This window comes from Rhineura floridana, chromosome 2, assembly GCF_030035675.1.
Source record: "Rhineura floridana isolate rRhiFlo1 chromosome 2, rRhiFlo1.hap2, whole genome shotgun sequence".
NCBI lineage: Eukaryota > Metazoa > Chordata > Lepidosauria > Squamata > Rhineuridae > Rhineura > Rhineura floridana.
The window spans coordinates 163,857,615-163,880,215 of record NC_084481.1 but is presented as its reverse complement, the minus strand read 5'-3'; the positions used below and the strand labels follow the sequence as shown (position 1 = coordinate 163,880,215).

The following is a 22,601-nucleotide window of genomic DNA, read 5'->3' as shown; positions in this document are numbered from 1 at the left end:
GTTTCAGTACTCTTAGAAATTAACATAGATAGCAGTTCTTTGCTGCTGTCCTAAACCCACTTAATTTGGAGTAAGTCCTGTTTAACTGAATGGTTGTTCCTTCTAAGCAAGCATTATGGGCAAATGGTGGGAAGGTAAGTGACCCAGGCTGCAATCCAATACATGTCTACTCAGAAGTAAGCTCAGTTGTGTTCAATGGGACTTAATCCCAGGTAAGTGTGTACTGGATTGTGGCCCTATTGAGAGAGTGAGCAGGCAGACAAGCTAGTGTCAATGTGCAAGCAGATTACAATGCAACCCTAAGTACATCTATTCAGAAGTAAGTCCTACAGAATTCAAAGGTGCTTACTCCCAGGTAAATTGAATTAGGATTGCACACCTGAATAAACAAAGGTCTAGTTGAAAAGCTGCAATAAGCCTATGTGCTCAGTGAGACTACTCTTGTGTAAACCCACACAACCCTAAGGACACATTTACCTACAAATAAAGCCCCATGGTTGAACTAGGAAACTTACTCCCAAAGAAAAACTACAAAGGATCAGGCTATGGAGTAGCCACAACTCTACCAAGGTACATTGGGGAGTAAGCATCATGACTGAATATTGGCGAGATTAGGGTTGCCAGGTTCAGTTAGGAAGATAAAGATGGGAAAATATGCCTAGAAATAGACTGCCATATCTAGCAGATATCGACAAAGGGAAGACAAATGTCGAAAGACCAGTGGACAAATGGATATGGAACAGGTTGACTAGAGGCCTATTCCCTGAAGTGAAGGTAATCATATTTGTATTTAATAGGTTGTTAGCCTCATATGTAAATTAAATATTATAATTACATATATTCGTAAATAATATATATATCTATATCTAAATATATATATAATATATAGAGAGAAAGAATGTGGGGGGGGCAATTATGCTTTTGCCCCGGGCCCCACATATGCTAAGGGCAGGCCTGCAGATGACATTTAGCTTTTTTTCTCTTTTTCATCAATGTCATCATTGCCTTTTCTCTGGTTGTTTCTTGACAACAAGAGGCAAGTTGTTATCCAATCCCTCAAGAATTTGTAAGGAACAGTGAAAAGCTACCCTTGATGTCTTAGTAGCAAGAATGACTTCTTGATCCATTGCAACCCTTAATGAGAGCTTCCGTCTACTCCTCCCATTTTGGAATAGGTAATATCTGCCCCTTTCTCCCCGTCTCTCTCTCTTCCCCCCACCCCCACCCCTCATGCAGTTACCTGCACTGCTTTTGCAGCAGTATGTATTTGTGTCCTAACTTCCTTCTCTAACCCAATTCAGCTCTATACATGTCTGACCACCACCTGTACCCTTCTCTTCATATTTGGCATGAAGTTCCTTCTACCTCTAACAATGCTTTGCATTAAATTAATTGCTGGTCCAATATGAATATGCCTGTACAATCAATCTTTTATTACTCTAATAACCTGCAACAACAATCAAGCAATTTTTTTGTAATAAACTGTACATTCTTTGATTTGTTTTCTGATCACACCTATACAAGGGGAAATTAGCACATGACACACTGCAACTCTGAGCTAAAGACCCCAAGACTTGTGTATGTGGATTCCCCAACATATAGACAAAGACGTGGCAACAATATACTGGTTGCTAAAATGGAAAATGTACAAATACCTCACAGCTTTCCCCTCTTCTTCACTTTTGAGATGCAAAATCAGTACTGAATAGTACAGCATAACTTTACTTACTGATAAGAAAGCAGCAGACAGGATATCAGCATGAAAATGGAAATAACAGTTTACAGATTATCCAACCCTTTTTCTCTCTTTCATGACTTAATCTTATTAAAAGTGTAACAACTTTGGGGGGATGGAATCAAGCATTCAAGATCATTATTCTTTAAAGATAAAACTAGATAGTAATCACCTTGTCACAAGTTTTTCTAATGATCTGCCACTTACAGACCAGACTGATGCTCTCAGAGCCTCTTTGCCCCCATCACCCCTGCAGTAAATAATGCTCGGAAAAGTATTTCTAGCCAATAGGGGACCCCAATAGGCTATCCAACAGTTGCAAACATCTCTCACACAGCCTTGTCCCATTACCAAACCTACAGACTTCTTTAAAACGGTTGCAGAGAATGATACATTAGATTATATCCTCAACCAGAAGGCACACACTCTCCATATGAAAGAGGTTCAGCTCTGGGAGCAATCATATTCTGCCAGAAGGCAAGCAGCAGCTAGAAATTGTTCTGTCTTGAGAATTTCCTGTTTCTCTCCGATTCCAGCCTTCAGTGAAAGTCCTGGTTCCAGTAGGTGTGGGACAAGGTGAAAAGGATGGAAATGAGGTATGCCACCAGATCTGGTCACTACACTAACAGCAGCTGGAAGGAGGACACACACAGTTCACCTTCACTGCTGTGCCCAAAGGCACTGGACAAGCAATGCCACTTCCTTAGATCCCTCCCACAATCTGCAGAGCATACTGGTTGTTCACTAGACCCTACAAGTTAGCATACAACATAAAGCACTCCCCTGACAAAGGTGCCAGTCCCAGTCAGATTTGTTCCTGAAGTCTCTCTGGAGATATGTTCTATATATGAGTGAAACTGGACCTTACCATGTCACTGGTGGTGGTGGTGGTGGTGGACTGAGGGAAGAGGGAGCACTCCTGCTACTTATGTATTTACTGTTCCTACATTCCAACCCACAAATCCTCATGCACAACAGCTGATTACATACAAAGGACCATGCCTGAGTGTATCTGTGTGCTCATCTCATAAACATACGCCTGGCACAGGAGCAGATAGGGAGAGAGTCTGCTGAGTGAATTCAGACAAGGGTTTTGCATTCTAGAAGTTGGGAACTTCAGGTTAGATTCATTTGCAAGTATTTGTGGTAAGCCCTGTAAATCCAGAGCTGTAACTCTTCAAAGAAAAATGAATTAAGTGTTTTAGAAATACAACTCTTAGGGAATATTATTTGCAATAGGAGTCAAACACTTAAACTATTTTAAAAGCTTTTTTGGATAACATGCTTTTGAATTTTTCATCTACTTAACAAAACTTTGCAGACAGTCAGTCATCTATGCTGATGAACAGTCATTTCAGCAGCTGGGTTACAACTTCAGAAACCTAAAACCAAAGAAGCACACTGAGCTTCAGGATATAACATAAGCCATTTTTCCCATATATCTTTTCACTGTACCATGCGTATCACTGTAACAGTACAACTACCACCATGAGCTGATAAAGGGTAGTAACTAAAGCCTAAGCTATCAACCCAAGAGTCTCCAGCTTAAATCCTGTCTCAGCTATATATTCACTAGATGTGCCTAGGCAAACCACTCTTCTTTCACCTTCAGCTCCCCTTCTGCAGAGCTGCTATAAATATTACTGAGATAATATATATGAGCTTTAAGAATCCTTCTGCTAACTGGTCAGTGAAGTTGCAGTGAGTAATTTGTCCGAGGGCATCTAGTGAGCTTCAAGATCAAGCAGTTATTTAAACCTGGCCGGGTCTCCCACATTCAGTTTTAACATAGAATCTATTACATTACACAGATCCTCAAAGCATCCCATGATCAACTTACATATTTGTTACTGGCGTGGCTACATAGTCTTTATACTGCAGTTCAGCTAAGTTAACCACTGGACTAAGTTCAAGGTTCTGGTTTTGGTGTACAGCTTGGGACCAGGATACCTGAAAGATATACCCAGGCAATCCCTATGCTCTGCAGGTTAGGGGCTCCTGCAGATACCATCTTATCAGGAGGTCCACTATATAAGAAGCAGACCTTTAGTACTGTGGCACCTACCCTTTGGACCCCCTTTAGGATGCACACCTTAACGTGGTGAGAGGGTTTGAGAGTGTTGAAGAAGCTGAGAGCAATGCTGTCAAGAGTCTAGACCCAGAGGCTAAACTCCTAGCAGGGGCACCCAAGGTGGAATGGTCAAAGCTGAGACATCAGACTAAGATGCATCCAAACTCAGAGGAAGGCAATGGTAAACCACCTCCGAATATCTCTTACCACGAAAACCCTATGAACAGAGTATCTAAAATGCAACACGAGATAGTGCTGGAAGATGAGACCCCCAGGTCAGAAGGCACTCAACTAGCTACTGGGGAAGAACAAAGGACAAGTATGAGTAGCACTGTGACTAATGATGCAGCTGGGTCAAAGCTGAAAGGAAGCCCAGAGGCTGATGCGCACAGATGCGAAAGGAGAGTCTGGAGTTGTACAACGCACACAATAGGAATATGGAATGTGAGAAGCGAGAAGCATGAACCAGAGAAAGTTAGAAATTGTCAAGCAAGAGATGGAACGTATCAACATTACAATACTTGGCATGAGTGAATTAAAATGGAAGGGAATGGGACATTTTCAATCAGGCAACTACAAAAAATTTTATGCAGTAAATGAGAAATTAAGAAGAAACAGGGTTCCTTTCATAGTGAGAAGTGATGTAGCAAAAGCAATCAAGAGGTATAACGCAAGATCTGACTGAGTTATGTCAATGAGCTTTAACGGAAAACCTATTAGTCTAAACATCATCCAAGTCTACGCTCCAATGGTAAATGCATAATTTATTTATTTATTTATTTAAAATATTTATACCCCGCCCTATTTCCAAAGAACTCAGGGCGGCTTACAGATAAAAAACATAATCAGTTAAACAAGTAATATACAATTTAAAACACTTAAAAATTGATAAAATCAACAATAAGTTAAAAAATATGACTATATTAGTTAAAAGCCCGTCTAAATAAATAGAAAATAAATAAGAAAAGGAATTGGAGAGATTTTACGCAGAAGTACAGGAAGAAATTGATCACACACCAAAAGAAGATGTGCTGATAATCATGGGGGACTGGAATGCAAAAGTAGGGATCAGACAAGAACTAGAAATTGTGGGGAAATGGGGTTTAGGAGATAGAAATGAAGCAGGAGAAAGATTTACCGAATTCTGTGAAGCCAGTAATTTGTTTCTTGCAGACACATTTTTTGAGCAACTAAAAAGACAACTGTACACGTGGACATCACCAAATAGTCAATATAGGAATCCAATTGATTATATAATTGCTAGCAGAAGATGGAGAAGTTCCATACTTTCTGCGAAAACAAGACTAGGAGCAGACTGTGGTACAGATAAATAAACTGAGTCTGAATCCTAGCAGGACGGAGGCACTGTGGGTTGGTGGTTCCCCAGTTCAGATAATTGGTCAGTTGCCTGCTTTGGATGGAGTCGTATTCCCTCTGAAAGAGCAGGTCCGTAGTCTGGGGGTGCTCCTGGACCCATCTTTGTAGCTAGATGCCCAGGTGACTAGGAGTGCCCTTTACCAGCTTCGGCTGATAAGACAGCTGTGGCTGTTTCTGGACTGGGATAGCCTGACCACTGTTGTTAACACACTGGTAACCTCCTGGGTGGATTACTGTAATGCGCTCTATGTGGGGCTGCCCTTGAGGTTGGTCCAGAAGCTGCAGATAGTGCAAAATGTAGCAGCGAGACTGCTCACTGGGGCAGGGTATCGCCAACATGTCACCCCGCTACTGAAAGAATTGCACTAGCTGCCCATTTGCTACCAGGCCAAGTTCAAGGTTCTAGTTTTGGTGTACAAAGCCCTATACAGCTTGGGACTAGGATACCTGAAAGATAGTCTTATCCCTTATATACCCAGTCGATCACTGCGGTCTACAGGTGAGGGCCTCTTGCAGATACCACCTTATCAGGAGGTCCATTCTGCACAACATAGGAAATGGACGTTTAGTGTGGCAGCACCTACCCTGTGGAATTCCCTACCCTTAAATATTAGACAGGCATAATCTCTGTTATCTTTTCAGTGCCTATTAAAGACCTTCCTCTTTCAACAAGCCTTTTAAATTGAGACCTTATCCCAGTCTGTATCTGTGTTGGAATCGCTTTTTAAGATGTTTTTAAACCTTTTTTTAAAAAAATCAATATATTTTAACTTTGTTTTAAAGATGTCTTCAAAGCTTTTTTAAAAACTGTTTTTAAAGATGTTTTGTCTTCATGTATTTTAAAGTCTGTTTTTATGATGTTTTAAGGGGTTTTTAGTGCTTCTGTTTGCCGCCCTGGGCTCCTGCTGGGAGGAATGGTGGGATATAAATCAAATAATGAATAAATAAATAAATAAATAAATAAATGTAGTTACCAAGTCGAGCTTTCTAAGAGCACCTATTTAACAATGAAATATTCCTAACCCCATGTCAAGAGTGAGTAATTCTTAAAATGTAATAAGATTATATTATTTTAGATGATATTCAATTTCAGTTATATTAAAAGGTCACTTTAAAAAAGTTACGTTTTAAATGAAATCTGAATGTAATACAAACATGTTAAGTTTGCTGGGTTGCATGTAATGATAGGGCAGACTATAGTTATTGCTAATTGACAAGCCTCAGCAAAACTAAGCAAAGCGCTGAGCTGTCAGACTTGCACCTCCTCTCTCTTCCTCCTATGAGGCCAGGAGGAAGAAAGCTACCGAAATTACTTTGTCACCCTATATTGCATATGAATAAGGAAACCTGTGTAAACTAGCTTCATAACCTACAGTCTGAAGTGCGCTTAAGCACTATTTTTCCTAGTAACTATCAGCCTAGCTTCTGAAATGTTCCAGGCACAGAGTGCTGGGTAGTGGCCCTTAATTCTAAGTGATACTGCTTAGTGTCCATGCCTGTGTACAAGAAGCCAGTTAGTTAATTTCACAATCCCCACCCCATCTCTAAGCAGATATAATTTAGTGCAATACCATAAACTACATGACCAGAAGTCTTAGATTATGCTCCAAGGTAAGATAATTTAACTACAAACCAATTTGTGTTTGTTATAGCAATTAAGTTTTGTTCATAAAATGCATGGACACAAACATGAGAGTTCCCAAACAGATGATGGCTGCTTTGCTCCTCTTCCAGTCCTGCTGGCCACCACGTTATGGTAAACTAAGCTGTCCAAACTTGGGCTTGTGGTTTGTCTCCTCCAGACACAACAGGAACAAACCTTGGTTATAGCTCATGCTTTGTCTGGAAGGAAACAAACCACGAGCCCAGATTTGGATGACATGCTTAGAAACCATAGCTTAGCCCCAGATAGCATGGTAGTAGCAGGACTGCAGGAGGAGCACAGCGGCCATGATCTGTCTGGGAACCCACACATTCACACTAAGCCACAGTTTGGCTTAGCATTATATGCGAAGTGAGTCACTATCTGTGCCTCCAATATAAGCCATCACTCTATTCTAACACTTCAACTTCCTGACATCAAAATTCTAGACCCTCTTCTTTAAAATTCCAACAAAATAAAGTATTTTTATTTTTATCTTTTTACAGAGATTATGGTTCCCAAAAATGTGTATCATGCAAATTCTACACTTCTTTTTTCTAGTAATACTCAATGTCATAAATTCTCATATATACTCTTAAGATATTACAGATAATTCTCTGTGTGTGTCTGTACGTGCATACATGTAAGTGCATGCACTTGCACACATACACAAACACAACACCACTATCTTTTCTCTGGAGATAAATCTGTGAGACAGGACTGATGGGAAGCAGTGCCTCTGTTTAGCACCACCAACCCTTTTGCAGAAGATCCTCCTTGAAAAAGAAGCTATGCTGTTCTATCTATTCTACCCTAATCTCACTGTCATAGTCTTTTGCACATATAGTTCTCTGAATGACTGTCCATAAGCCCACTTGTGAACTTCCACCAGGTTTTAAATTTGGTGCAGATGGGTTTGCTCTTACAGCACAATCTTAGGACAGATATCTACAAGAGGAAAAACTATTAAACAGAACAGCTTTTGGAAGTTTTGACTGCTAACTCCACTACAACAATATAACTTGGCACTGATACTTTAATCAATTAATCAAGCCAAATAATCAATATGCACAGGCAGATTACAATTTGGCCCCTGATCTCCCCCCCTTTTCAAATCTCCCTAGCCCTTCGCTTCCCAAGGTAGCCTCTGCTGCAGGGGGTGTGCTGCTGCCACCACTTGCTACAAATGCCACATTGTTCCAGTCTTCTTGCTGTTGTCCCTTTTACCTCCCCCTCCCTTTCTCCCTTCTTGGGTATTGACCTGCTGCAAAATCACCAAGACAACACAGGGAGTGGGTACAACCATGCTTTATAGTTGAGTAGATAGAGAATCAGAGTGAGTAAGGGTATGAGCTGGGAGCTTTCACTGTGCATCTACACTCCTCCCCATGTCCCACCACATTTTCTCTTCTCTAGGCCTTTCTGTATATAGAAAGGGGCAGTGAAAAAGGGCAAGCAAAAAGATGGAGCATCACCACAACACCTACCCAATTTTCTTCCCGGTCTGGTAAACCAGGACAGAGTAACCCTCTCACCTGCTCAAATTAAGGAGGAAAACAGTGGGGTGGTGTTAATGCTTCCTGTTCCTCTGGCCAGCAAGCCCACACAGTCTTCTGTACATGCACACTCTCTCCCCATCTCCATAACCAGCACCAAAAGTTTGGAACAAACTGCAAATCAAGCATTTGCAGCAGTGTATGATTAAATGGTGGCTATCATGCTAGAGATCAAAGGGTGATGGAATAGTTTAATTATGGGATTGTACAGCTAATGCAGTGGTTCTTAACCTTTTCCACTGCCAGTCCCCCTTGGATTTCCAAAATATGCTCTCGCACTCCTTGAAAAAATACCATTTATTTTTTATTTTAATTTTATTTTATGTTAATGTGTGTTGTAGTCTAACTTAGCTAAGATAAATGACAGTTTTCCAAAATCTTTGGTTGTTCTCTTGAACAACGCCTTGTACCCCTAGAAAAAGTGTCTCGCACCCCCGGGGATGCATGCACCCCAGGTTAAGAATCACTGAGCTAATGAATCATGCACTCACTCCATGAGTCAAACTTTAGTTAAACACTGATGTCTCTTTTCATTTAAATAGGTTGTATGATGCTAGAGAATTTTTTTAAAAACAAAAACTCAGCCCATCTTTCATTTTTTCAAATGCTGATGCAGGAACATGTTTTTCTGAAACCATAACACAAGCTATCTATATTCATATTTCAAACTTACAGGAAAACTACCGTCTTGTAAAAAAAATCATATGAATTATACTATCACCTACATGCAGTGTTTGTATGAACGTTGTTCTCCATAATGAGACAGAGGAAGAATAATCCATTTCTAGTTCTAAAACCTAGTAAGTATAATGACAATCAATAAGCAATCACACATACTAGCTCAATTTTGTTTGTTTATTCATTTCTTAGTTTATTTTCTGAATTATCACACCAATCAAAATAACAGATGACAAAGAAAAGGCAGAAATGTTCAATTCTTACTTTGGCTCAGTCTTCTCCCAAAAGAGGATCTATGACTCTCCTGGGAAACATGAAGTTGAAGGGGCAGTATTGCAGCTTGAGATTGATAGACAAATGGTCAAGGAACACCTAATCACTTTGAACGAGTTCAAATCTCCAGGGCCCGATGAACTGCATCCTGGAGTATTGAAGAAACTGGCTGAAGAACTCTCAGAACCATTGTCTATTATCTTTGTGAAATCATGGAGGATGGGTGAAATGCCAGATGACTGGAGGAGGGCTAATGTAATCCCTATCTTCAAAAAGGAGGAACCTGGAAACTACAGACCAATCAGTCTGACATCAATCCCTGGGAAAATTCTAGAGCAAATTATAAAACGGTCAATCAGTAAGCACCTTGAAAACAATGCAGTGATTATTAGAAGCCAACATGGATTTATCAAGAACAAATCCTGCCAGACTAATCTTATCTATCTCATTTTTTGATAAGGTAACCTCCCTGATACACCCTGGTAGACTGTGGGAATGCTGTGGACATATCTCTCAACTTCAGCAAAGCGTTTGACAAAGTGCCCCATGATATTCTGATTAGCAAGCTAGCTAACTGTGGGCTGGATGGAACAACTAGCAAGTGGGTCCACAGTTGGCTTCAGAATCGTACTCAAAGAGTGCTTATCAATGGTTCCCTCTCAAACTGGGCAGAAGTAACGAGTGGGGTACCACAGGACTCGGTCCTGGGCCCAGTGCTCTTCAACATTTTTATTAATGACTTGGATGAGGAGGTGCAGGGCATGCTTATCAAATGTGTAGACGATACAAATTTGGGAGGGATAGCTAAAACCCTGGAAGACAGAAACAAAATTCAAAATGTTCTTGATAGGCTGGAGCACTGGGCTGAAAACAACAGAATGAAATGTAACAGGGGTAAGTGCAAAATTCTACATCTAGGAAAAAGAAACCAAATGCACAGTTATAAGATGGGGAACACTTGGCTCAGCAATACTACATGTGAGAAGGATCCTGGAATTGTTGATCACCAGGGCTGTGGAGTCGGAGTCGTGGAGTTGGAGTCGGGAGCAATTTTGGGTGGAGTCGGGAGCAATTTTGGGTGGAGTCGGAGTCGGTAGAAATATACCAACTCTGACTTACAAATAAATTTTGATTGACAAGAAGCAATTTTGGCTGGAGTTGGAGTCGGACAGTAGAAAAATAGAGGAGTCAGAGTCAGAGTTGAAGGTTTGGCGTACTGACTCCACAGCTCTGTTGATCACAAGCTGCGTATGACCAACAGTGTAATGTGGCTGCAAAAAAGGCAAATGCTATTTTAGGCTGCATTAACAGAAGCATAATTTACAAATCATGTAAAGTACTAGTTTCCCTCTATTTGGCACTGGTTAGGCCTCATCTTGAGTACTGCATCCAGTTCTGGACACCACACTTTAAGAAGGATGCAGACAAACTAGGACAGGTTCAGAGGAGGGCAACAAGGATAATCAGGGGACTGGAAACAAAGCCCTTTGACGAGAGACTGAAAGAACTGGGCATGTTTAGCTGGGAGAACACCGAGGAGAGATATGACAGCACTCTTCAAGTACATGGAAAGTTGTCACACAGAGGAGGATCAAGATCTCTTCTCAATCGTCCCAGGGTGCAGGACACAGGATAATGGGCTCAAGTTACAGGAAGCCAGATTTCAACTGAACATTAGGAAAAAATTCCTGTTAGACCAATATGACAATAGGACCAATTACCTAGGGAGGTGGTATGCTCTCCAACACTGGAGGCATTCAAGAGGCCGCTGGGCAGCCACTTGTCAGATATGCTTTAATTTAGATTCCTGCATTGAGCAGGGGGTCGGACTCGATGACCTTATAGGCCCCTTCCAACTCTACAATTCTATGATTCTATGAAAGCAACCTATAAAATAGAAGTCCATTATTTAGATTTTCTAAATATTTATTTGTTCCGCCTTTGCAACAAATAAATCCAGGGCAGCTAAGCCAGTCTTACCACACCTCTCAAAGTCTGATGTCTGAACAAAGAAACAAAACAGAAAAAGTAGCTATCTGATGAACCTTGAAATCTGGAGCAAAAACAACTATGTTAGTTTTTAACAGTCTTGTTTTTAACAATTGTCTAGTAGCACTAGGTGCCCAGAAACTCCATGCAGGCGAGGGAAAAGGTGGTGGAAACGGGGTGGTTCTCCTCTGTCCCTCCTCTGCCAGTCTGCTTGACAGCAGGCTAATTTTTAAAAATGCCTTCTCGTAGTTGGATTTCAATGCTAGCTGCAGAGAAAGAGGCTTCCATTCCTCTGCAGCCAGCATGGAAATGAAGACTACTAGCCTCTAGTAATTTTGTGGGCTTATCTATGGGGCTGATTCATACAAAAACTCCATAAAATTTCAAACTGCAGTACTGTCGCTATCAGTAAAATATGGATGCAGATGAATGATGAGCAATAAGCTTTTCTTATCTCTGACCAAACCTCTGTGCTCTTTGTGAAATTTTCCTGAAAGCCCTGGCTGTCCTTAAATCCGATACCATGAGTTGACAGTAACAATCCTGATCTAAATTTCTGTTACTATATTGGGGTCTGCTAGCCTCAGCATTTGCTTTATAAAGCACTGAGTGCTAAGGTCTGAAGTGAGTGTGGGTGCTGCTAATGGACCAGGGTGAGAACAAAGCACTCATCCAATACGGGGCACTAAAAGAGACTAGATAATTCAGAAGAAACCACAGATATGAAGTGCTGCATAGTAAGTTTGTTCAACAAGTCTTGCTATAACAAGACCAACAGCACAATGTTATACATCATGCCCTTAACTGTGCAGCTTCCACCTTCTCCTCCCACCAACAACCAGAGCTGAGCACATGGGCCTCTGCCACCTCCTCTTTTCCCAGCATGTCTTAGCACTAACCAGAGTTCTGCATGTGAATTGCAACTGTCCTCTACCAGCACATCTCCATCCCCACCTAGCAAGGACATCACATTAATAAACTAGGAATATAAAGGAAAGGGATACGAGAGGAAAGCTGTTATATCAGAAAGAAGTTAATGTAAAAGGACTAGGGAGGATGGATGAAAAACTGGTAGATTGGGGTGGGGGACGCAGGGAGAGATAAGATACAAATAGTGTGTGAAAGGAGAATGTGAGAATAAGTTATAGGAGATGAGTTAAAAACACTTTGAGAGGCATGTCAGGATGGGAAAGGAAAATATAAAAGAAAAAAGTCTTTGCCACTTAGAGACTATGGATCTGCAAATTCTGCCTAAAATAGGGAGGGTGTCACAATATCTCCCTAGCAAATGTCTGTACTTACCTTGAGAAAAACTAGGGAACTGCTTGCCACAATGAAAATGTGGCAAAGAAGTTAGCAATTTCCAAAGAGGCATTAGATGTCAATACAAAAGTGATGTCAGTAATAGCCACCTGATTATGTCAAATTCTGCCTCCATATGCCTTCTTTTTATGACTGGCTCTGCCCCCACACCACCATTTTGTGACTGGTGGGCCTCAGTAATTTTCAGCCATCTCAGGCTGGCCCTATGGGTAGTAGGTTTAGGAATCCCTGCTCTAGGGCATCAGAAAATTTTGCAATTTAAGTTACCCTATGGAAATTTCTGGAAAACCCACACTGCGGGTACTGGGTTAAACAGGCAATTGCTATTGAAGCAAAATGTAGCTCAGATTGAGGAGCTGACTTGGAAGGGAAGGTTTTATAGGGTCTGGTGCATCTCCACTGGCTCGTGAGATTAGCGGACCATCTTCAGATTGTGGGGGTCAGCTGACAACCCTCAAGCCAGTACTGCAGCCTACAAATCACCCTTGAATCACAGTCTAATCTGTCTGTGTAACTAACAGATGAGAGTGCTAGTGATATAGGTGGCAAGGCACTGTAAACTGTCCTAGGTCAAGACCTCTCCTGGCATCTTACTGCTGAAGCAGAGACCCCTTCCTCAATTCCAAGGTCAAGAGGAGAACAAAGACTGGAGATCATATATGTGGCACTGTACTTAGGAGTGTGCTTCCAAATATAGAATGGCACAGAAGATCCCCACCATCCTCCTGCCTTGGGCTAGAAAGGTATATTAACCATGACATCGTGCTGATTACAGGGAAATGTCTCCACAGAGCAGAGGCAAGATCCCATCCTTCTGGGACACTAATGGAGAGCAAACATTTTGGCTGGCTACCAAGACCAGACAGCATGTGCAAACGCTGTGAGTCTAGGGGTTCAACAAAAATAGCAATAATCTCTCTAAGTCTGGGTGGAGAACGTTTTTTAAGCCCAAAGGCCATATTCACTCATCATTAACTTTTTGGAGGGTGCATGGAATATATTTTTAAAGTGTTAGTTTCAAAAGGTACATTTGGAGAACGTAGTTTCAAAGACAATATGATCGATCTATCAATCTATCTATCTATGAGAAGCCAAAGGACCATGTCACAAATGGATAGGTCTCTTTTGAAAGTTGGCAGTATTACAGTAAATAAAAAGAATGTTTGAGGAGGATATGAATAATGAATGTGTTCTGAACACAACTGGAGTGTTTACAGTAGTAAACTAATTTGCACTACTCCAACTGTTCTAACAAAATCAATAGCAGAAAGTGTTGAACAAATAAAAGCTTTATGTGCAATTACACAATATAAATACTGCTGCACAAAACATAACATATTATCCACTAGGTGATCAAACCTTCTTTTGGACATCCTCCATGAGATGCACCGTAAGAACTTCCTAACACCAACACATCAAATTTCTTCAATGCTTCCTACTTTATTTATTTTAAGACTATGTAAGGGCTATCTGCTACTTTTATTCTATAACTAAAAATGCAGCTATACAAAGTTCTATAAGGTCACAGAGTAGGACTTGCACATGCCTGCCAGGTCCTACATTAATAAAAATAAAGCAGTACATTGATTTTATTTTTATTCCTAATTTCAGTACAGAAGTATCCTCAATAAAATACACAGTACAAGACTGGTATTACTTCTACACAGTGCAGCCCATGGCATAGTTCTGACTACATTTAGCCAGTGGTGCCTGAAGAGCACACATTTTAACCAGTGATAATGATACATTTCAGAACTGAGGAGATCAGAAATAACTACCCCCAGGTCAGAAAACAAGTGTCTATGAGCAGGGGCCAAATCCTGCCAAAGTTCAAACATGGTTCATAATATCAGAAGGTCCTTCCTATCTGTTTCTCCCCTTCCCAAAAATTGACATTGCAAAAAAGGGCCAACAACAGGGAAGATTGGTATGTTACAGAAATAGCATCTTTACCAGTAGAGGTATCATCATTGAGACCTAGATACTAATAAACAGCATCCATTGCTACCAGTGAACATGAGAAATTGAGTTCCCAATACCTCCCACCCCATTAACAGAGAGGGTATTGGGCACTCTATTTCCCAGGCTACCCCATGAACAATGAAAATTTTCTTTAGCATCCAGGCCTTTTAAAAGACAGTATCTCTACCACTACTGAAGTCCACTACACTAGCCTTCCCTGTTATCAACTCTCCTTCCTTAGCAGTAAGTTCCAAGGAAAACGGGTGGAGAAAGCAGGGCTGGTGGGGTGCTTCCCTGAGCCTTGTCCTTCTGGACTCAAAGAATTCTTAGAAAGACCCCCAGTTTTCTCCAAGAAACAGAAGCATGGAATGCTATACCAACTGAGATTCAGCAGAGACCTGTTCTGATTTTTAAACACCTGCTGAAAACATTTCTAGGTCACCAGATTTAGACAGGCAATTGAAACAATATCTTTCTGCAATAGTTAATTAATTTATGATTTTAAAATTTTATATGGTTTTATTCTGTGTTTATATTTGTTGTAATGTAAACTCCTTTGTGAGTTTGCCTGAAAAGCAATATAAAAATGCTTTAAATAAATAAATAAATAAATAATAAACTAAGGCCACAATCCAACTCACCTTTCCACCGGGCTGGAGTGACTTCTCTGCCATCTTGGACATGAAGTTTAGCACAAGACACTGCTTGCAAATTCAACCTAAGAAACACTTGGCAGTGTGCACTGGGGGTGCATAAAATGCTGCAATGGAGCAAAGTATTATATAGCCACGAGATGCTCTACCTGTGAGCTAGACACTGAATGAGCAGTTTAAGATACTTCTACTTTATGAAAACTCAATTTAGGATTGTAGATTTCAGAAGCATGAAGCAATTCTCTCCAAAGACGAAAATGTAAAGAGGCAAGTATGAATAGAGGAGACAGAGGGAGTTTTGTCACTACAGTGCAATCCTATGCATTTATAATTCCTATTGTGATCAATGGGACCTTCCAGGTGAGTTTGTATAGATTTGGAGCTTTTTTATTATACCTTGACACCACTCTCTAACATATGACAGTCCTCAAGGAAACTGACATTTACCCAATTAGCAATAAATTGTTCTGCTAGATTCGTTTTAAATGTGTCTAAAATACCTTACTTGTTTAATAACTTAACTTGTATTGCCCTTTGTATTGCACCACTCACAATTATTTCTCAGTAATTTGGGGCTAAAGAGTTATCCAATTCATCAGCTTAATTTTAGACAGTTTTGGCATGGATCCACCATAGCGTAAAGCACAGGACCCTTCCACTTGCACAATGGAAGTTTTAAGTTTATGGCAGCTCCCCCTTTCTGCTGTAGCCCCAAGGTCACATCCTCATCATACCTTTGCAGAGGGTCCAACAACTTTCAGAAGCAGCTTTATGGGGTATGCAGGGAGCTGCAGCAAGACAGGAAAGAGCTGTCCTATGACCAGCACTGTGCTTGCTTTTAGCTGCTATTGATAGATATGAAAAAATGAATTTCACATTCTGCTTTTATTGCTTTAGGTTCTGCTTGTTAAAATGGTGCCCATTAAACCAGCAAATAGAAACTTTCACATTTAAAATAAACAAATTCCATAGAAACTGAAGAACATCCAATACAGCCAGACAACCACACCACCGAATCATGTAAGTGAACCCCAAGTAGGGCAGTCAAGGTGCCCATGTTCAAACGACTTTCTGCAGTAACTTCAGGGAGAGATGGAAAACCAAGGACTAGCTAAACAAACTACTTTTTGTATAAACATTGCTTCTATTTCTTGCTCCCTTAATTTTCACTGGAAAACTATCCTTCACTTCATTTATTACTTAGGTTGGCAAATTCATGTATGTTAACAGAACTACACACACCTCGAAGGCAACAGAGAGACTCAAGCAATATTTATTTATTGTGTCATTCCAACAACAGTATTAGCATAAAGCCCCATTATACACAAAACTTGAGAGGACAACAATTAAAATACTCTCATGAGGTTTCCAGTGTACGATTACCTCATCAAGTGCTGCATTGGGGTTTGTTACCAAACTCCAGTGCTATGTTAACTATTTCTCTAGCACCTTGGTTCCAGTATCCCCATTTTACTTGAAAGAAGTATACCAAGCAGAAGCTTAGTCACACAGGACAAAATTAGTTGCCACTCACTGGCTGGACTCCATTAACAAAGATCACAGAAGCAGTTCCCACTCTTTAGCCAACAGAGCTGGGACCTCTGGAATATACACATATTCTGAAATATTCACTAGATTGTGGAAGAAGGAAGGGACTCATTGGGTCACTGGCAAGGCTCATTTAACAACAACACAAAATCAAGTCTTCAATGTCATCAGCCCAGTTCTCCGGAATGTTCTGCCAACAGAATCACCAGGTGCCTTCTATTTTAACTTTTAAACCTCTGCTGAAAACCTCTGTTCCACCAGGCTTATGCAGGCAGTTAAGAAGGTTTTTTGCAATAATTGACCTCTGTTTTTACTGTATTTTAATTGTTTCTACTGTTCAGGTTTTTTTTAACTTGTTGTAAACTGCTTTGATGAAATAACAGTACTCAAAATATATTTACAAATTCACTAATAGGCAAAAACCCTTGCGGTTTAAGAATGTACCTACAGCCAACAGATATTTCTATCAAACTTTAAAAAGCAGGGAAATTGAGCAGCTATAGTGAATGCACCAGGGGAGGAGACATGATCTCCTCTCTGAGATATTGTACTGCCCTACAAATTTGTAAAAATGCAAACACAATTTGGGTTGGTCTTTCACAGTCCAATCTACTTCCTGTGTAGCTTGGAAGAATTTGGTAACATGTGCCTCTGAGCAAATTTAAACCAAAGCTGTCACTGGCCACACCCACACCAGACCTTTATTTCCCTTAGATAGTCATGGCTTCTCCCTAAGAATCCTAGAAAGTGTAGTTTGTGAAGCATGCTTAGAGTTGCCAGGAGAGGCCCTGTTCCCCTCACAGACCTTCAATCAGAGCGGCTGACTGTTAAACCACTCTGGCCACTGGAGCTCTGTCAGGTGAATAGGAATCTGCCCTCAGCCCCCTTCACAAACTACACTTCCCAGGATTCTTTGAGAGAAGCCATGACTGTCTAAAGTGAAATAAAGTCTGGTGTGGGTGTGGCCCCCTGATTAGGCAAGCCCAGCAGCTGTGAGTCTGGCTTTTAGAATACTGACATTTGGTTCTAACTGAGCATGCCCAACATTATTATTGTGTTCAATGCTAAATTTCTAAAATTAATTAAAAATCAGCCAGTCATTTTTTTAATGTTTAAACTGCAGAAGATGAAGGTCAGAGTATGGGGCAAGGTCAGTAATAGGATTACAGATTTTTAATTAATTTCAACAGATTATGAGAACACTGACAGAAAAAAGTCCCAAAGGGGTCTGGACCTCTCTCTTTTTACACTTTGAACTCTCAATTCTCTGACTGTTTTGTGTATTGCCATGAAAATTGAGAGGGTTGTTAAGCAAGCATTTCTGAGTTCAGGACTATAAGTTTTGAAAGGTTTTGTTTTGAAATGAGCTTATGGGAAGCATCAGAATGGCATGGGGGTATTTTCGATTTAACATTGCAAAATGCAAAAAATCCATACTGACTATAGTATAATAAATCATCCAATCCTTCCCCTAAGGCAGAATATCCCATAGCCAACAGATTCCCAACAGACTACTGATCAACTTTTTCAAGAGGGACAATTTACTTCTTTCCTATCAAGTACATTTCATTAGTGAACTATTATGTATAACCAAGGAACTGAGCAAGTGTTCGCTTCTCCTAAGTGCATACCAGTAAGTAAGTCCCACTGAATCTCTAAATACACTTACGCTGCAAGCCTCATTCCACTTGATAGGCAAGAAACCCAGCTGAACTTAATGGGACTTATATCTGAGTAAACATGCATATGATTGCCCTGTTAAGATCAGTATCACGGCTTCTAGGTCCTGCATGCTAAGTAATGAACACAGGAGTCACACAGTCTCTGTCTACAGTTACATTAGAGAAGATGAGAGGTAAGGGAAAAGGCAAGTGAACCATGGGGATCTGGGACAGGATGTGTGTATATAAAGGATGCAGGCATATATAAAGGACTCAGCTGGCAGAAAAGGGGTAGGCAGAGACCAGTTTCTCAACACTTATCAATGATTCTGCAAGCACTAATATTTAACTCTAATGCAACTACAGCTCCTTCAAATGTTGAAAGGGAGGAAGGGAGGAAGGCTCCGCTAATGGCTCCACTGCCAAGGTTGAGCAGCTTTCTCTGGCCCTGTCCTGATGTCTGTGTGTTAAATGTGGACAGCTGCAGGTGGAAAACCAACGAGCATAGGTTTCCCCACGAACTATAACCCTGATCACGGAGCACTGCAGCTCCTAGGGAAGCCTATAGCACATAAGCTATCTCCCTAGAGATGTCAATGCCTAACACACAAATAGTGGAAAGCTGAGCTGCCTCAGAAATGAAGGCAGCGGGGAGGCTCTGCATATTATAAAACAGATTACAAGAGGTAGCAGTAATCCAAAGTCAAGAGTTTTGTTTTTTAAATTATATTTTTCAGGGTTCTCTTTATTTTCATATTAAAATCAAAGCAACACTAGGCAGTTGAAATTAGCCATGGCAACTCTGGATTGTTTTTTACTCAACAATAATACATCCACCCTGAAACCCCAGAGAAGTTAACAAGGACATAAACAGACTGATCACCTGAACTAAATTGCTCAAGATGGTGGCACATCAGTTTCTATAGACTACCAACAGCCTGAAGAGATATAGGTCAGCTTTTTGACTTAGCCAACTACCAATTAACTTAATGAAATGGGGATGATCATTAGCATTAAGGTAAGAGAGACGTGAACCCTAAGACTGCAGGATTCATTTAGTGCCCTGGACACCAGACTACTCTCTCTCTTACAATAAATATTCTAACACCACCTGAAAAAAATATCAGGACATTTGTTTCCAGGCCCAGTTTAAAATTCTGATTATGAAAACATATGGTATGGGACTGGGATACTTGAAGGGCTTCTTTTCCCCATATAAGCCTGCCCACATATTACAATAAACCTGAGAGGCTCTTGTATGCTCCCAACCAGTGTTTGGTCAAGACGAGAAAAAGTGCTTTTTCTGTGACTGACCCTAGGCTCTGAGACTCCCTGCCTTGGAGATGTTGGCCTTCCACTGTACTGTCAAGAGTTCCCTTTTCAGGAAAGCCTTTGACCTTTAGAGACCTGATCTAACTCTGTTTTTCTACTGACTCTCCTGGATGTTTTAGCCACGCTAGTTTTTCCATCAGAACAAAAACACTATGCAATCTCCCTGAATGAGTGCAACAAGAGTGTTTGTGGTGTTTGTTTTTACTTATTAGTTTTAAATTTTTGTACTTGTTATCTGACTTTTTTTTTGATGGCTTTGTTTTTTAATTTTACTAGGCCATCGAAGGCAAGGCATATATAAAGATGTTATAAATAAATGTGTTAAGATGAACAGCCAAAAGTTTAAGATATCTTATCACATTACACAGAACAGGTAATGGGCATAAATAAAGGGACAAAAGAGACTCTCCAACTGGTAATTCACCAAATAGGAACACAGGAAACTGCCTTATACAAGTCAGACCACTGGTCCCTCTTGCTCACTATTCTCACAATGACTGGCAATGACTCTCCAGGATTTCAGATAGGAATCTTTCCTAGCCCTATCTAGAGATCCCAGGGATTGAACCTGGGATATCTTGCATGTAAAGCATGCGCTTGTGAGGCGTCCTTCCCTGGCTCTCCCTGTCAGGTTCCTACCTGTTCGTGGTTACTGCCTGTCACTAGGCACCACCAGGAACTCCACCAGTCCGGACTGTCCTCTCTTATGGTTTCTCTCCCCGCTCTAGCACAGATCTCAACAGATCCCCCTGCTAGGCGGCACCACCAGTCACGTCCTATAACCAGTAGTCCCAGAGACTCTGCCTGAGTCTCCCTCAATTAGGTTACCTCAGTGACTGCGTGCTTAAGCTGTCCCAATCCCTTTGATTTACTCAGATTGCTTATAATTCTGGTTTGCTCTGAATACTTGTGGTGTTATTCTTCCCTTCCCCGCTGCCACCATTTGTTATAGTTTCCCTTCAGCCTTGGTTATTTACCTCACCCTCCCTTCTGGTCTGTGAAACCCCAGCCAAGGATCAGGCCTTTGGTAAACCAAATTAAGTATTTATTAAATAACACAGATAACAAAGATAACAAGATTACTTCATAAGGCACATAAGCATATGGTTTTATCTAATACTAATCCGAACTCTACCCCCCTCCTTCTCCACGCTCTCCTGACAAACAACTCTCTCAAACCCACCAAAACAACCTATCAACATCCACTCCAACGTTCACCACCTCACATCCACCCATTTATACCCTCAGCCATTTTAAAACATTCAGCCAATCATCCAGCATTCTACTGCCCATTCACTCCCCCTTCCTCTTTCATTCTACTTACCATGTATCTCCTATACAAACAGCACTTACCCTATTTACACTAATACAGGAACATCACAGCGCTCTACCACTCATACAACTATCATCTTTATTAAACAGAAATTACAGTAGCACCCTGTGAGTTAAATGATGAGAACATTTCTAAAGAATTGGTTATCAAGTGTTCAACAGAAAAATAGGATATCCCAACATGTTTCAACCCATAACACTTTTGATCGCTCTTAATATCATTAAGGGCATTAAAAACAATGGAAGAAGGAAAATTAACCTCATCCGGCTTAGAAGGAGCCTAGTCAGGTTTGTGGAGTTAGTGTTTTCTTTGCGGGGGGAGGCTCTTTACCAGAGAACTGTATTAAAAATAGTTTCAAACATATGGGGTTCTTAAAGATTACGGCTAGCTTATATTAGGGTTTGGAGAATACTGGTAGAACCTGGTTTCTCAACAGCAGGTCTTATGCATTTTTGCAAGTCGCATGGGGATTAAACAAAGTCTTCCCTTAAGGAAGAACCAGAGCCGGCTCCAAAGGGCCCCTGCGCTCCCTTTCCGCAATTCGCTGCAGGATCACTGCCGCATATCGCAGGGTGGGAGCTTCAGAGCTCCCACCATTGCCTCACTCAACCTACCTTTCTTGGCTGTGTTGTGCGGCTGCATGCACAGCACGCACAGCGCTGCCCTTAACCAACATGGCAGCCAAGGTTTCCCTAAGGGGCTGAAGCCTCTGCTGCCATCTTGGCTGATGGTATGCACATCCCTGCCATCAGCCAAGATGGCAGCAGAGGCTTCAGCCCCTTAGGAAACCTTGGCCACCATCTTGGTTAAGGGTAGCCCTGCGCGCGCTGCACGCACAGCCGCACAACACAGCCGAGAAAGGTAGGTTGAGCGAGGTAATGACGGGGGCTCCGAAGCTACTGGCCTGCAATAGGCGGCAGCAATCCTGCCGCGAATCACAGAAGGGGAGCGCCGGGGCCTGGGTCAGGCTTGTGCCCAAGGGCCCTGGCATGCCTGGGGCCAGTCCAGGGAAGAGCTCTACTTGTTTTGTAGAGGAAACCACATTTTCCCCAGCATTCTTGTAGGAATCCAGATTGCCAATTACCTTGGTTGCCCAGGGAATTGGTGTGGGAGGGGGGATGACCCTACTGATTCTCCTGGACCTCTCACAGTGTCTGATACCACTGAACATAGTAATCTTTCTGGGACATCTCTCCAGGATAGGATCTTGGAGGCACAGTGTTATAATGGCTCCACTTGTTCCTGGGCCAACAAACCAAGAAGGTGATGCTGGAAGAGTTTTGTTCCATCCCTTGGCCATTGATATTTAGGGTCAATGGACCATTTAGCCCCAAGGTTCCATCAGAGAAGTCAACTGAAGGTTTGGGCTGAGGTAGCATTAACACAGCGGTACCATCTAATACCAGGGAGGCAGCTAAAACCCTGAATAGGTGGTCTGGGGACCGTATCAATACGGAAAACGGCTAAC

General features: G+C 41.3%; 1 protein-coding gene across 7 annotated transcripts in view; it reads right to left on the bottom strand.

Annotated features, from left to right (window-relative positions):
- Positions 1-22,601, bottom strand: part of SIPA1L1 (signal induced proliferation associated 1 like 1) — a 240,839-nt gene that overhangs the window by 209,429 nt on the left and 8,809 nt on the right. The gene's annotated exons all lie outside the window — the stretch shown is intronic.